The sequence below is a fragment of the Mus pahari genome, chromosome 7 (assembly GCF_900095145.1).
Source record: "Mus pahari chromosome 7, PAHARI_EIJ_v1.1, whole genome shotgun sequence".
NCBI classification, from domain to species: domain Eukaryota; kingdom Metazoa; phylum Chordata; class Mammalia; order Rodentia; family Muridae; genus Mus; species Mus pahari.
In genome coordinates, this window is record NC_034596.1 from 1,832,643 (window position 1) to 1,850,166 (window position 17,524).

Consider the following 17,524-nt stretch of genomic DNA (forward strand, 5'->3'; position numbering starts at 1 on the left):
GCAGAGTACGCTGTAGCTCTAAAATCACTTCAAAGAAAAAAGTAGTATTGGGGATTGAATCCAAGGCCTGGAGTGTCCTAGGCTAGTACTCTAGCATTAAACTACATCNTCAGTTTGACCTCACGTGTCAGGTGGTTTAGCAATAGCTTTTTGATGTAAACGTTCAATATGAAAGGCTCATTTGTTCTTCCCTAGCTATAGCCATTGTCATAGCTTCTAATTTCTCCAAGTCATAAGATTGGAAAGTTGACACAATGTGTCTGATTTGGGGAGTGACGGGCAGTTCTCATGTGTATGGCTGAGGGGGTCAAAGTGCAGAGCCTGTCTTGGCAGCAGGACAGTGTTTCCAAATGGCTCATGGGCAGTGGCCACCTGTTTATAACTGTCTGCATTTAGAATCTGAGCAGCTCATCTNTGAATGCCAAATGCCTACAAGGTGGCAGGGCCTTCCAGAGAGACCACTGAGGCAATTTAATGATGCAGGATTCTGGACAGACAGACAGACAAAGNGGATACTAAGGACACCACTGAAAATGAGCCCATTTCTTTANGTACTGCAAGGGAACAGCGTGTTTCATCCTATCCTGAAGGAGTAGCAGTCTCTCTGACAGGCATGGGCTGTAAAACTGAGGAGCCACGTCTGTGAATGTGAGTGGCGGTGACCCACGGACCACCTTTAAGACCTCTCCTTTTCCCCACCACTGCCAAACTCCTTTTTTGGTGAGGGGTAATTGTGGTCCACACACTACTTCCTTCTTGCTAGTGTCCTACAAGAGCTGAAGACNCCACTGACCATCAGCCACTTATCATGCAAGCCCTGACCCCTCCCCTCCATGACCATCCGTGACTCCCAGAATGTGTTTTAGATTCTCCCTCTTTCCTTTCTTCTCTCTCTACAGAAGACACCCATATTGGTTTCAGACTCACACCCCCCTTGCCTCAGCCTTCCTGACGCTGGGATCACAGGCCTTCTACATCTGGTTCATTTTCTAGATTATTAAAACTCAATAAATANGTACTCCACATCCACTAAGTGTCAGGGACAGTGCTGAGCACTGGTGACAGTCAGACACACAGACAGGGCTCTGTCATGGCTAAGCTCATCACTGAGCACTGGAAAGTGTCAAGCACAAAGATGACACAAGGATGCTAGAGGCAATCGGCTCTTCCCTGGTAAGTGTACAAGGAACTACTCTCTTATCACTGTGTTGTTAATTGTGAAAAGTAACACAGATGTGTAAAGTAGACTTCCATGAATACATGTTTTCTTCAAACGTTTATGTAAGTTAAACGTATTTTATCAATATTTAGAGAAAAGAGAATCAGAATATATTCTGTGACTTTCCCCTTTAAACCCACCATGGTCATGTTTCTGTGTATATACAGAGAAACACCCCACTCTCTGCTGGCTGCATGGTATTCTTTCATTTCTGAGAGTAATTTCAGCTTGAAATCTTGGGGCAAAAGGTGATGTGTGACCTTGCCTTGAAGGAAGANCTGGGTTCACTCAGACGTGAGCAACCTGATTCATGTGTGATGGACAAGATACTTGCACACAGGGCTCTGGGGTAGGGGGTGTAAAGACATGTTGGCAAGATAAAGATGCTCCTCAAATTTGGGGGTACATCAGAATCATTTAAGGAAGTGTTCTGCCCTTCTAGTCTCAAAATTCTGATTGAGACNCCAAGGCTTTGCTGTTGCCACTCCACTAGGCTGNCTCTTTCCCAGTGACAGTTGTTTTTCTGTCCTTCTGTAGACCAGCACAGGGCCCCCAGAGCCCTCATGGCAGCAGAGGGCATCCCGCCATCCTTCAGCTGTGGTCCGTGTAAGCTCTGCTGCCATCCAGTTCCTTGCCCTACAGCCAGCTCTTCTCTTTGGAGTTTTAGATCATCTTTCACCTGAAAAGTTCAAAGACTTCTCAGCACTGCCTGATGGTCAGGCAATGGGAACAGGCAGTGGCCTCTGTTTTACAGAAGCTATGTAGAGGCACGGGGAACTGACTCGCCCAGCATGGCGCGCCAACAACACTGAAACTGAGAACATCCACAAGCCTGTCTGTCGATCTGTTTCCATTACGGTTCTTTCCCGTGAGTGCCCAGATGAAGGGTGGCTTTCAGTATTTCGGTGAACAGGCAGAACTTTCTGTACAGTGCCCAGCTCAGCAGAGAACCCCATTTCTCTCTTGGAGAGTTTTCCTGAGGCTCTGAAGACTGGAGGATATTTCCTGACGCCCAATACACCATAGTCTGCCTAGCCTGTTCTTCTTAGGGGTAAAGAAAANCTCAAGAAAGCCATCNGTGGTGGTCTGAATAAAAATGGCCCCCATTAGTCCATAGGGAGTGGCACCATTAGGAGGTGTGGCCTTGTTGGAGGAAGTGTGTCACTGGGGGTAGGTGTTGAGTCTGAGATGCTCATGCCAGACCAGTGTCTCACTCTCTTCCTGCTGCCTGTGGATCCAGACCCAGAAGTCTTAGCTCCCTCTTCAGTACCATGTCTGCCTACATTCCACCATGCTTCCTGTCATGATAATGGTTTCAAGCTCGGAACTGTAAGCCAGCCCCAATTAAATGTTTTCCTTTGTAAGATTTGCTGTGGTCATGGTACCCCTTACAGCAATAGAACCCTAAGTCATCATCCCACCATGAAAGGTAAGCCAGTGACATCTCAAGACTTGACTTCTATATCAATTTGGGCCACAAATTTAAAAAGCTCGAAGGGTAGTCTATTTATGGAAGAGTTTCGTGGCAATGAGTGATAGAGTCGGGACCTCCCTGCAGGTAATGCAGAGTTAGTGTGCAGCTCTGTCCTGGGTCAAAGGGACACACATGAACAGANTCCTTCTCTGCTAAAGACTGGCAGGATCCCTCATGGCTTCGGATGAAGCTCTTCAAGCCAAGTCTAACCTCTAGACGGAAACCTGGTCTTCTTGCTGCTCCTGACCGGCAAGAAGTTGGTAGTACCAGCCATGGTGCTTTCCATTGCAGTGTCCCCGTCTCCAGAAGCTGCAGTATTTTCTCCGGGGTTCCAGAGTATTGTGATGGGATAAACGCAGTGTCAAGAACAAACATCTTTAAAAAGTTTTGCCTTCTTATACAGGTGTCTAAAAAACACCCAAATCCCCCAAACCCCCAAATCCCATCCTCAGAGGTGGTACACTTCCTGCCTAACTGTTTGGTTCCTCCTGCCAACAGTTCTAAAGCAGTGTGATCAATGAATGCAGTGTTCTTTCTCGATGATCAGACATAGGCATTTTAAAAATCAGGAGAATAGATATTATCTCACCCTGTCCCAGAATGTGGGGATGGAGGAAATGGCCTTGAATTTAATGGCCATCAAGGAGCATCTCTACCACCAAGTTGGGAGCTGGTCCATGAGCATCGCTGGTGCTGTGTTACTGTGGCACAGGCCATGGGTTAGGAACCACACCTTGGGGGCTTCGAGTCCTGATTGGCAGAGAGTTTATCTAGTGCAAGCAGTGCTGCATATACAGTGTAGTGGTGTGCACTGTGATGCCAGTGTTAGGGAGGAACAGGAGGGACAGTTATTCTTCAGCGACACAGTAAGTTCTAGGTCAGCAGACTGTTGGGGGTATGTGTCAGGTGACAAGGCTGTCTGTAAAGGTGGCTGCAGGATGGGTTCTTTGGGTATCTTTTAACCTTAAACCAGTGGGTTTCAACCTGTGGCTTGCAACATCAGATACCCTGAATATGAGATATTTGTATTATGATCCATAACAATAGCAAAACTACAGTTATGAAGTAGCAGTGGAAGGATTTTAGGGTTGGGGTCACCGCAGCATGAGGACTGTATTAACAGGTCACACACGAGGAAGGCTGACAACCACTGCCTTAAACTTTGTGTTCTAAGTCAGAACAAGTATTCAAGAAGTCAAATCTACCAATTAGAATCTCAAAGCTGCGTGCAATGACAGAGGAACTGAAGTAAACGTTAGTCTATATGGGCCAGCCACAGAGGCTCACACCTTTACTCTCAGCACTCAGAAAGCAGAGGCAGCCAGGGTTACACAAGGAGACCTTTTGTAAGCAGGGCAGTGACAGCAGAGCGCCTGTGAACTGCTCAGAATGCTGGCCAGAGCCTCTCACTGTCCCAGTATGCTTTGCATGGCCTCCTGCTGGGACCATTGACTAGGACCTCATCCTAGAACTAAGTTTGGGAGCCTAGGAACCCCAACATTCCTGCCTTAATGAATTGTTCACTCACCCTTCTATGGATTGTCAAATCTCTTTTTGAAATTCTCAACTTTATATTCAACCATGAGAAACTTTTTCAAAACCGGCATGAGTGTTTTCTAGCAGATAAATTTAATGTCAAGAATTAATTCTCTTTCTTGGTCCCAATCTACTGCTTTGAAGTCAGTGTCCCTTTCATCTGTAAATATGAAAATAAACATTAATAATGGATGCCTTCTCGTCCTCTCCAAGCAGGAAGTTTTATTTACTTCTGGGGAAGAAAGCATTCTTTTTCAGAGCTGGAGAGACAGGTGGGAACAGAATGGGGACTTTGTTTCTGAAGTTCTTTATATGTGTGTGTGTGTGTGTGTGTGTGTGTGTGTGTTTTGCCTGCATGTATGCCTGTTAGATCGTGTAGTTACAGACAGTTGTGAGCTGCCATGTAGGTGTTTAACATTATCTTGGGTTCTCTGGAAAGACATTAGTTCTCTTAACCACTGAACCACCTCTCCAGCCCCTTGATATATTTTCAAATGGCCTGAGACCCCAACTGGCTTCAATAGCAATATCACATGGTCACTTGGTCCTGGGCTGTTTTACGTGGAAGTGCTTAGCATGGCACCCCTTAGCCCCTCATTCTCCCTTCTGACCAACACCCCTATGGCTTGCTCTGTCTTTTGCAATGAGAACCTCAGCAGCTGCCACAGAGGCTGCAACTCAGAATGAGAAGCTGCCCACCGCCTCTTAGCCTGTCACCCTCACACTGCAGACACTTCTTGTGATGTATCTCTGTGGCCAGTATCTTCCACACCAGCTTTTTAACTAGTGGCTGCACAAACATCCACCTTGGGCTAAGCCACAGGTCACTTTCTGCTCCCCAGTCACCTCAAACACTTGAAGGCAGCACATCATCTAAGGTAGGTCACACTCACACACTCATCTATCCTTACTGTTCTACTTTTGGCTGTGTGTGTACACGTTGTATATCATGGCATGCATGTGGGGGGTCAAACAATATTTTTGGGAGTTGGTTCTCTCTTGCTACTTGTAGAGCCTGGGAATTGGGACTCATGCCATCTGGATGGAGTGCCTCTAACCAGTGGGCCACACAGCCAGCCCTGGACACTTTTAATCACTGCTCATCTGGACCTGTCTATATTTTTCTGCCCAAGGAGAGTAATGTGGTCCACACACCCCCAGTACTTTCCCAATCCACCTTTCTCAAGCTTTAAGAAATGGCTTCTTCTAGGAACACCCTGAGATGTGACCAGACCCACCTTTCCTCCCACACCCTTCAGGATTATAGACTGTGTCAAGTATCCATGTCCTCATGCCAGGAACCTTAGACTCTGTTCCTCTGAATGGCAAAAAGGACTTTCAGTGTAGTGAAGATGAGCACCTGGGGGTGGAGAGACATTTCTGGATTCTCTAGGCAAGTCTGGTAAGGTCAAGGAAAGCTGGAGAGTCAGGGAGGGCGGCGACAGATCAGAGTGACTCAGGTCCATGAGCTAAGGAGGGCACGGACAAACATTTTCACCTATGACCTCTGCCAGCACGTGAACTTTGACCCGCTGAGTGTCCTATGACAACAACACTTAACTGCCCCAAGCTGGCGGGGTACAACAGCACATATTATTTCCTTACTACCCTGGAGACCAAAAGCCCCAGATCCAAGTGTTGGCCCTGCCAGCTCCTCCTCGGCCGACTCTGGGGATCTGCTCCCAGCTACTCTTCTAGCTTCTGGGGACTTTAGTTATCCTTGGCTTAGAGCACATCACACCAATCTCTGCTCTGGGGCCCGCAGTCTCCTCCTCTTTCATAAAATCCCTCTATTTCTCCTTTCATCAGGATATATATATACAGACAAGGTGGTGTGTGTGTGTATGCTTGCCTGCCCGCCTGCCCGGATACAGAACCCTGGGTCATGCACAAGTTGGGCAAGTATTCTATCACTAGGCTACTGAGCTATATCTTGTCCCCAGCAAGGAGGCTTGAGTGCATTTGGGGTCCACTAAGATAACCCAGCTTTAAGATCTTTACTTGTTTGCTTTTGTTTTTGAGACAGTGTCTCTCTATGGAGCCCTGGCTAATAGGTAGACTAGGATGGTCTTGAACCTCCAGAGACCTGTTTGCCACTGTGGAGAAATAAGATCTTCTGTGCTGTGTGGAAGGGTCAACTGTCAATAAAAAGCTGCTGGTCTATTAGCTTAGGCAGGAAGGGGAGAGAGGGACAGAGGATTCTGGGTCAGGCATAGGAGAGTGAGAGTTGCCCTGAAAGCTGATGGAGCGGGTCTCATGAACATGAGAAAAGTAACCAACCACCTGAGAACAGACAGCACTTAGAATAAACAGGATTATTAAGTTATGAGCTAGGGGGAACAAGCCAAAGCTTATAGTCTAGGCAATTATTCATAGATAATTTAGTTGCAGAGTCATTATTTTGGGGCACAAAGAGGCTGGATAGAAAAGCTCACTGGTGCAAACTATGTCCAATGTGGTAGGCATGTAATCCAAACTTAGACCGAAATCCAAGCTTACAACAAAATACTCAAGTGCTAGACAAAGTCCTGGGTGGAAAAGCCTGAGGTTGCACCTCTGCCTCTCAAATTCTGGGTTTAAATGTGTGCATTTCTAGCTCTTTAGCGGCACATTTTGTCATCTAAAGTAACATTCATTGTTTCGTCATATGAAGCAATAGTCTCAAGTTCGGGGTTCAGGATGTTGGGGGGCACCACTCAGTCACTAGCCCTCAACAGAGCCCTAGGATGATCCGTGTGTAGGAAAGGGAGCACTCAGCTGACAACTCAGCGGCAGTGACGCCCCGGAGCCAGGAAGTTAAGAACTTTCTCTTCAAACAGCTGTCTCTCTTGGAAGTTTCTCTGAAAACACAGGCATGGTCATGTTGCTTTCGAGAATAATCTTTTTCTCCTTCAACTCCCGAGGAGCTCACAGACGCCTGGATGCAGACATTATCAGGGCAAGGGTGAGGAGTTCTCTGAGGAAAAGCCTCAGCTCTGGCTGACGATGACCAAAGCCTCGGCCCTCAAGCCCCCAACAGGAGGAACAGCCTGAGGGAAGGCAGCTGCCTGAGGAACCTGGACCTGAGGTGCTCAGGTTTCCCAGCTTACCTCCTGCCTCCGACAGCCGGCTGGCCGGGCTTTCTAGTGTCATTACTGAGGGTGGAGAAGAGATAGAGTGGATTTTCTGGTATTACGTCCATCCTGTGCACAGTGGGGGTTTCAGTTCACCATCGCCATCACTGTCACCCTGTGTTCTAGGAACATAGGCCTGAGGACTGGCAACCCAGCATACCTCTGAAAGCCAGAGGGCAATGACATGCGCATCCCAAACTGTTACCAAGGGCTGGGGAGTCCTTGCTGTGCAAGTCTAAGGGCCTGTGTTTGAACCCCAGAATCATATTATCACTGAGGATGGTGTTTGTGGTCCCAGCGCCATGGCAGGCAGAGACAGGAGGTCACTGGGGATAGCTGGCTGCCAGTTCTGGATGCAGGTTTAGTGAGAAACAGAAGAATGACAGAGGAGAAAACTGACATGTTCCTCTGGTCTCTGTATATGTATTCAGATGTGTCCACACACGACATACAGACAGACCATATGCCCATACATATACATAATACACACATACATATATACACACATACATAAATACATACATATATACCACCTTATACAAAATAAGGATACATATACATTATCTTTTTATGTGAATGAGTAATAGTCTTGGTCTTTGCCTCAAGGAGCCTGTTAGTTATGTATAAGTCACACCCACAACTATAGATAATTATAAGCTGTTGCTATAGCACATTAATTATTATAAAGGAAAATACTGGGACAGGACATTTCTAAAGCAGAGGTCTTTAATCTACTTATAAAAATATATTTTATAATCTAGCATATATAGAAACATACAGAGATGTGTATAATAACGAATGATTCACTAAAGCATCTTATCATAAGCAATTGACTGTTGGCATTTTCTGATCTGTTCTTGGGGAAGGAGAGAACAGGTCTCACGTAGCCCAGGCTGGGCTCAGATTCACTAGCATCAAGGATGACCTTACATTTCTGATCCTGCCTCTCTAGATCTTCAGGACTCAATTCCAGGCAAGTCCAACCATGCAGCGTACGTGGTGCTGGGGGTGGAACACAAGGTCTTGTGCGTTCTAAGTGAGCATTCCATCAGTTGGGTTATATCTTCCATCCCTGTTTTGTTCATTTTTAAAAACCATGGCAACAGCCCAGTGAACTGCTTTTAGCCTGTTATTGACTGTGATCCAAAGTCTGGAAAAGCCGGTCATGGAGGCTTTCGTTAGGATCTGGAATGTACCCCCACATCCCATGTATTAAAAGCTTGGAGCCGGGTGTGGTGGCGCATGCCTTTAATCCCAGCACTTGGGAGGCAGAGGCAGGTGAATTTCTGAGTTCGAGGCCAGCCTGGTNTACAGAGTGAGTACCAGGACAGCCAGGGCTACACAGAGAAACCCTGTCTCGAAAAACAAAAACAAAAACAAAACAAAACAAAACAAAACAAAAAAAGCTTGGTTGTCAAACTATGGTACTACTGTGAGGTGGTTGAACCCTTAGGCAGCAGGGTCTATGGCGTCTACTCTCTCCCCCTTCCCTCTCTCCATTCCTCTCTTCTTTCCTCCCCATACCCCCTCCCTTCTTCCTGGCCACAGGATGAAGCATCCTCATTTACCTTGGAACCCCTGGCCTCTACTAGGACACTCTTCTTGCCCCAGGCCAAAGCAATGGAGACAGTTGACAATAGGCTGGAACCCCGAAGTCCCAAGCCAACACACATCTTTCCTCTTGACAAGGTGACTCCCACAGGTAACCTGCCACCATCAGAAGGCTACCACAGGAGCCCTAGGCTACAGTGCATCCGGGGTGGAAGCCACACAGTGCTTTCGGAGGGAATGGCAGTTAGGCCAAGACAGCCAAGGTTAATCAGCAGCAGCAGCAGCTCAAGTCAGCCAGGGAAGGATGCTATGCGGAGAGCGAGCAGCACACGCAGACACCCTCATGGTTCATGAAAAGGAACTGAGGTCAAAGAGACATGATCTTCCCACAGCCCCATAACTGTTAAGCCTGGCTCTCCTAAATTCCAGGTTCAAGGTTCTCTACTGAACTGCAGCCCAGTAGCTGTCATTTCCTCCTTGATTTTACCCAAGTGTGAGTCAAGCACTCATGGTTCTCTCCCAGGCAGGGTAGGAAAGCGGGAGAATACAAGCATGAGGCTGTTTACAAAGAGCCCATTTGATTCTCATAAAACAATGTACCTTGCTCTACCCTACCTGGCTTGAGGCCTGTGCAGGGCTGTTTGTTCCTTCCTGAGGTGACTGGCTGGGAGCCAGGCTCCTGCTTGGGCCCTGGCTTTCAGGGAAAGGCATCAACATAGCCTGCAGAAAAGGGTTAGGTTCGGCATTGGGCCCAGGCATACGGTCCAGGAGGTGGCACAGCCCTGCTTCTCCAGCTCCTACACACGTGCTAGCCCCTGACTTCCCTCAGGTTTCCACCCTCTGTTCAGAGGATGATCAGCCCTGTGGCCGCTTTGCAGCATTAGCTGGGTGAATGCCTTCCGTTGTCCAGCATGAGAGGAATTTGAATCTAGCAAGTGAAAGGGCACAAGTAGGGGTGTTAGTCAGGGTCAAAGTAGATGATCTAGGATGGCATCAGGATGACATCAGGACAGAGGGCTCGGTGGACACTTGAAAACAGTGAGAAAAAAGGATAGCCACACAGTCATCCAGTTCATATGCTGCACAAAGTGTCCGGATCAGGACAGAAGCAAGGGTGGAAATCCACTCACAAAACTGCGCTTAGATCTAGCCAGGGGTGCATCTATCTCAGGACACAGAGATGGTCCTCCTTCATTGACAAAGGGCCAAATAGGACTGGCTTGGAAGGGCATGTGGGCAGAGGACGAGAAACAGCCTGACCCATACAACTGCTCATCTAAGATACAGCTCTGGAGCCCGAGGGAGGTCAGTGCCTCAAGCTTAAACGCTCTGTGCAGGCAGATAAGGGCTAGTGGCTGGCACCTCCCCTCGGTAGTGGTGACAGGCTGGGACTGAAGAGCAAACAGCTGACAAGCAGAGGCTCTTCTCAGTCCTAAGAACGTAGAGAGCCAGACTCTGATCTCCTTCCATCTCTAGGCCTCCTTCAGCAGTGGGGAAGCAAGTGAGCTGCATCATGAAGCTCTTCTCTTGAGTTTTAGCTATTAAAGATGTGGCTGGTTACATAAGTCCAGTCAAAACAATTCCGAGTCCGACAGAAAAGTAAACAAACGTAAAGGTAACTATGGCCGGAACATCCAATCTCGTGAAGATGCCTCTGCCTCTAACCTCCTTGTGGTTCATCCCCATCCCAAACCTGCCCCTCAATTCTAGTGGGCAGCCAATTCTGCTTAAACCCGGATCCCTTCCTTTCACCTCTGTTCTCATAGCCATTCTAAACTCTGTCTCCTCAGAAACCCTGCCTTGAAAATGTCACAACACCCCAGCCCTGCTGCCCCTCCTCCCTGCTGTATCTTTGGGCCAGCACGGAGACCTGGCCCATTATGAATTCATACGCCCAAAAGGGCCCTTGCCCCTCAACAATAAAACTTTTATTCATCTCCAAATGCCCAGGCTAAATCCTCACTGTGGCTAATTCAAGCCTCCATGACCTTCCTCTCCCACCAACATCTCCCTCGTTCCTCCTCAGCAAGCAACCCTGGCTGTCAGAAGAAGTGAAGGTCACATCTTACCAGGACACCAGCCTATTCCCTGAACTTTACATAATGGGTAGAAAAGCCATTTTCTCTTCCCACCAGTCTCAGAGGGAGAAGAGCCCTTGCCTGCTTCTCAAAGTTAGTTCTCTTCTGTCCTTTTCCCTCTTTACACTGAATACAACTGTCCCATGGGACATAATCATAGGAGATTGGCTCTAGTGGACGCTAAAGCCTTCTTGTGTTCAGTTCTATAGAGCAGCCAGCACCTGCAGCCAGCCCGGCACAGCCTCCCTTATACTCTAGGTCAGGGTCAGGGGTGGTGCAGGAGGGAACAAGAGGATTAGCTATAATACCTAAGGCAACGGCCGCCCACTATGATAACTAACCAATGACTGCACATCCTCTCGCTGGATTCAACACAGTACTCTCAGTACATGGTAAATTCAAGTTTTCGTTTTCAATTCCCAGCAACTACATGGTGGCTCACAACCATCTATAATAGGATCTGATGCCCTCTTCTGGTGTGTCTGAAGATAGCTACAGTGTACTCGTATAAATAAAATAAATAAATCTTAAAAAAAAAAAAAAAAAAGCCAGGCAGTGGTGGTGCACACCTTTAATTCCAGCACTTGGGAGGCAGAAGCAGGTGGATTTCTGAGTTCGAGGCCAGCCTGGTCTACAGAGTGAGTTCCAGGACAGCCGGGGCTATACAGAGAAACCCTGTCTCTAAAAACAAACAAACAAACAAAAAGTTTTGCTTTTTGGTTGGTTAAATTCATAGATATGAGGGGCCATTAAATATGTGAAGACTTCTTCAAAAATCACTGTAATACTAGACTCTAACTGAAAGTTAGCTGGATTACCATTAATGCATAACAATCATACATGTTGCATGCATACATATATAATGCATACAAGTCAGAGAAAACACTTGGGAGGTACTTGTTGTCTCTACTTACAAGGCCTCATGAAAACAGTGTGCACCATTTGTAAGAATAACCTGTAACCCTGGAGACTACAGCTTCTGGGGAGGAATGTGAGTCTTATCATCAAGCTGCCTCATAACACTGTTGCTTGTTATTTGGGGGCCAGCACAACACATCTCCATCGTTAGCAGTGGTCCTGTCACTTAAGAATGCTAACAGAATACTCCAAGTGCAAACTTTCAGCTGTGACCTCTACTGATCTAAAATCAGAACAAATCAGAGACAAAATCTGAGTCCTTGGCAGGTGGCAATAACCGTCAAGGAAGGGGACGAGGGCCAACAGCCAAGCGTCTGGTGCTGCAGGGAAGTCTGGTACACTTTACACCCCTGGAGAGGAGCCTTCAGCACAACACTGCTCATACTGGAAGGATTGGATTTCATCAAGTGGTCCAAGACCTGCCTCTTCCACATGGCAACACACACATCAAGCCTAACTATGATCCTGCTGACTCAAAACCAGCTAAGATTTCACTTCTTACTCACCAGGAAACACCACTACAAGGCAACGAAGGCATTATATTATAGTTATATCATATTACAAGGTGACCAGGGCAACAATGCCCTCACGATAAGGTGACTGCTTATTCAACAATCCCTTGGTAGTGGAGTTTTCTAGCCTGACAGAGCCAAAGACTTGTGCTAATAATTCCAGGCAGCAGGAGTTGGCACCTGCCCCATCTGGGATAAGTGTTAGGTAGTCAGAACCACTTGGAGGGAGAGAAACGTCCTGTTAGCAAACACGTATCACAGCACAGGCCACGCTGTGGAACAGGCCATATGTTCCTCAACCCCATGCCCTGGATCCCGTGGATAAAGTTAGAAGTTTCTCTTCTCTAGCACTTAAAGCTGAACAGATGCCACTACTGTCAAATCCTGGAAGAACAAGGGGTCTCTGAGCTGATGGCCAAATGAAATAGGACCACGGACGGAGAAAGGAAGGTGGCCAGGCAGGTCTGAGCAGAGGCAGTTCGAGCAGGAATACATACGCCCAACACAAGGTAAAGTCTGCAGGAAGGCCCCAGAGCACTGGGGATCTGGCCACTCGGAGAATCTGGAAAGACATGGGACTGAGCCAGGCCACCAAAAGCATAACCCTGATCCATGCTAGCTGACAAATGTAAACAAAGTTAGGAGGGAATAAGTGTAAGATCCACTTTACAACAGAGTTGTTTTTAATTTGTGTGTATATTTTTATTTGTATGCCTTGTCTACATGTATGTATATGTACCACATATGTGTAGTGCTCAAGGAAGCCAGAAGAGGGCACTTGGGGTTCTGGAACTGGAGTTCCAGATGGTGGTAAGAACTCTCACATGTTCTGAGAACTAAGCCTGGGTCTTCTGCAAGAGCAGCCAGTACTCTTAACTGCTGAGTCATTTTTCAGCTCAATTTTCATGTTCTTATAATAGGCAGAGCACTCGCCTCACAAGGACAAATCCAATCAACTCGTAAATCCATGTGTAGTGCCACCCACCGTGATCTCAGTTCTATGGAGGCTGAGTGATCTGAAATTGAAGGATATCTTCCAGTGTTTAGCAATCCTGCCTCAAAATGAACAAAACATAAATACCCCGAATGTAGGGTTGGGGAGCGGGTGCATGATGGCTCAGTGAGTAAAGGTGCTTTCAGCCAAGTCTGAGGGCCTGAGTTCAATCTCCAAGTCCCATGTGGCTGACAGAAAGAACAGAGAACCATCTATGAGCTGCTCTCACAGTATGCACACAGCCCTGTTGTGTGAGTGTATGTGTGTGTATGAGTGTTTTTGTGTTTGAGACGGGGCTTGGGGTACGACCCAGGCTGGCTTTGCATTTGGATCTTCCTGCCTCAGTCCATTGAGGGCTAGGATTAGAGACACTCGTCACTGTCCCTGGCTTCAATAATATTAGATAAATACTTTTAATGCCTATGTACTATTTTATTTCCGTAAACTTGACCAGTCCTCCATATCTTACACTTCTGGTTGTTTTACTTAATTTGGGGGGCTGGGGAAGATTGAGCCAATTGTAGCAGGGTTTACACTGTAGCCCTGGATAGCCTGTACAGACCAGTACAAAGACCAGGTTGGCCTTGAACTCAGAGATTCACCTGTTTCTGCTTCTGGAATGCTGGGATTAAAGGCGTGGGCAACCATGCCCAGCACTGGGGTATTAATTAAAAACTATGTAGTTTTAAATACAACTTTAACCAAAGGCCCTAAATAGTCTGAAAATGGACATTTCTGGGCTAAGGATATGTGTCTTTTTAAGGTTTTAAGGCTGTATGTGTATGTGTGTGTGTGTGTGTGTGTGTGTGTGTGTACACGAACATAGTCAAGGTATCTGGATGCAGTGAAAACTGGGATGGGATTTCAGAGTCAGTTTCCATCTCAGCTCCTCTGTGAAGCTCTAGCTCAGCAGTGTGCTTGCAGGTGTAGACAGAGCCTGAGTAATCGTGAGATGAAAGGCCGTGATTCTTGAATCCTCATCTCTCCGCGCCTGAGGCAAGGAGGTCATCCCAGAAAGCAGTCTTCTTACCCTGTCGGCAGGTTGTGTGTGTGTGTGTGTGTGTGTGTGTGTGTGTGTGTGTGTACAAGTATATAGTCTAAACTACTAGGCATATTTGGAGTCATACTTCTTGCTCAGTTCTCTTAATCATATATAAGTGGTATGTATTTCCTGCACACTAGGAACAGTTTCATGAACAACGCTGTGTGGAGTCAGAACACAGCAGAAGGGCTAACTTCCTTACGTTAGGGAATGAGGCACCCAGAGCTCAGAACACTGATGTGAAACATTGGAAAACAACGGCAGCTCAGCAAAGTTGGTAGGGCATGGTGCTAGTGAGATCAGGATCTAGTGTGTGCCAGGAACTGGCCAGCCAGCTTCACATGGGAAACCCAGTCTCGGCTGCAGGATGCCCCCCAACCCTGGGAGCTACCGTGCAGATTTGTACTCTCAGCCAAAGAAAGACTGGGTGATCGGCTGTAAACTAGTCAGCGCAATTCACGCTCCTTCTGGGTAAGCCCCCAAAGCATGCGCAGCTGGTACGTGTGTCCTCTTTCTATAATCAGCAGGATGCCTGGCTAAAAGCGACAATGGCCAACTGATGACAAAATTAAAACTTCAGGACCATGCAGTGAGGTCCTACAGATGGTCATGAGCCATCACGTGTGTGCTGGGAACTGAACCCAGGCCATAGAACAACAAGTGCCCTTAACCACTGAGCCATCTCGCCAGCCACTTGTTAGTTATTCCACCAGAAGCTGTCAGTATTGAGTAAAGGAGCAGCCAGGCCTGATAGAGATTGCAGCTACCGTCGCAGAGTGTGGCCATACTTCAGTTAGGTCCCCTGAGATTCAAGCTCTTTGGTAAGAGGCGCAGGACTTAGGCTGCTATTATTTGAGAAGCAGACTCGCTATGCAGCCCAGGTTGTCCTGGGATTCCACGCATGGTAACATGTCCAGCTCACATCCTTGCTGTAAAGGTCACGTGGGCAGATCTGCTTTGGACGACAGTTGAAATTAAGTGGCCTTATTAGGAGGTGATGGTTAGTTACTTCAGCTGTCAAGAGGAAGGGAAGACTCTCAAAGGGGAGTAAAGGGGCAAGGAGACAGTGGGGCAGGCACTCCACGGAGANGGCTGCTGGGAAGCAGGCACTTGAGAGGCCCTCCTCGCTCACCAGTCTGCTCTGGACACTGGCTTGGTCTGAGGAAGGAAGCGAGCTAGCGCTATCTGCTCCACCACTGACCACTCTAGCGAGTGTNTTCTATGAAGATGTGTTGACGGAGTCATGTGCACTATCAAGTCAACGTGCTCTCCCCCAAGTCCAGAAGCAGCGTGCATTATAACAGGTCAAACACGAAAGCAGAGGAACTAAAGGTTCCTTTCCTTTCCTTTCNCCANGCCCACATCCATCTTCCCAGAGGCAGATCCTTTTCAAGTTCATTTGCAGTCCTGGGGATGGAACCTGAAGCCACACATGGTCTCTAGGGACCACTCTACCCACCATAGAGCTGGCCTTTAGAGGCCTGTATATGGACATGGGCTTGATCTAGGAATTCAGAAAGGCCTTGAGCCTTTCTGTCGCTGGTCCATCCAGAAGGCCCTNCATCTCTCCTCACTCAGGGAGGATGTTTCCTTGCTGGAAGGAAGGGCTTGTTTCCCATGACCTCTGTATCCCACAAGTACAGAAACTGATCNGAGTGAAGTCATGGTTCAAGGTGCACTTTGCACAGTAGCGGAAGTGAGCGAGGGCCACGAGAGGCTAACTCATAGGCCGGCACCCAGCAGCTTGCTTTTCTATATCAGATTCTGATCATTCCTCAGTATAGCTTCCCCAGCAGAAGGCCTGAGTAGCTCCATGTCACACCAAACCCGGGCTCTGCTCCAGTCAACTGCTCATGCCTGGCCGTTCTGTCAGACAAGCAAGTCAGCTGAATGCTTGGTCACAAAGGCCCATTTCATACATACACTCTCTCATTGGACAGTTGAAATGACACTGTGACTCTCAAGTTTTCACTGGACAAATGNCTGCTTCTGTTGAACACGTTAAGAAGGCTCCCGAGGAATGGGGCGGATTTAAATTAGCTCAGGATGGACTTCCCATGACAAACTTTGAGACATTATTTTGACATTAAAGGCACCAGTAAATGTAAATAAATATTGCTACCTGCTATGAAGCAGCTCCTCTCCTTGCATCCTCTAACAACCCTAAGGGACAGCCACCATAAGGCAGATGAGAAAACTAACACTTAGCAGTTTTACATAACCTACTCAGTGTCACACACCAGGACGCAGAAGGACTGGGCTTTGGGCTCACTCAGATGCACCTGTTTTGAGAGGCCAGATCCACTTGGTTTCTAAAGGAGGGGGTGAGGCATCCCTGTGGCTCCCAGGACCTAGGCAAGGCTCCAGCGGAGCACTGGGAGGGAGCCCTGAAGCTGCCCTTCAGGTTTGCTTCCACTCAGCCCCAAGTCTGCGCTCTCTGCTTTGCTTTCCAGAATGCAGCAGCCTTGCAGAGAAGCCGAGAAGATGTCAACACCCAACTTTGCATTTGCTTTCAGTCAGTTGATGCATAGTTTTAAAAAGAAGACCTCGTAGAGTTGGACTGGACCGTGTGCGGGAAAATTGTTATTTGTAAGGTGGCAAGAATAAATATTTAATTAGACGCTTTGACATTACATTTTGCCTGGCCTTGCAACATCTCAGATAATAAAAGGAGCCTTTGTCTACAGGGCTAATTACAGACTACTAAATTATTTTTATTACAGCCCTTTGGATTGTTAAGTGTGACAAACGCAGCATCGTGGCGGTATAGATAGTGCTAGTCTGGAAATGTGAGTTCTAATCCTGACTCAGACCCTAATAACCACCAACAGTCACCCGCACGGTGTACACAGTTGACGGTGCTTTCATATACTCTTTACATTAGTTAAGTCACTTTGGGGCAAAGCACTTAACTCTTAGAGTCCCATGTCAAAACCTGGAAATGAGGACATTAGGACATCTTCTGTCCTGTCCAGTTCCAACNTGTATCTAAGATCCTGATAAACATTTCTATACATGAACTAGAGCACCTGCATTTTGGCCAAAAAAATTAAGATCTTCCATATGGTTCTGAAATGCTGCTTGCCT

General features: G+C 47.3%; 1 protein-coding gene across 2 annotated transcripts in view; it reads right to left on the minus strand.

The window, feature by feature from the left end:
• Positions 1–17,524, minus strand: part of Mapre3 (microtubule associated protein RP/EB family member 3) — a 43,074-nt gene that overhangs the window by 22,867 nt on the left and 2,683 nt on the right. The gene's annotated exons all lie outside the window — the stretch shown is intronic.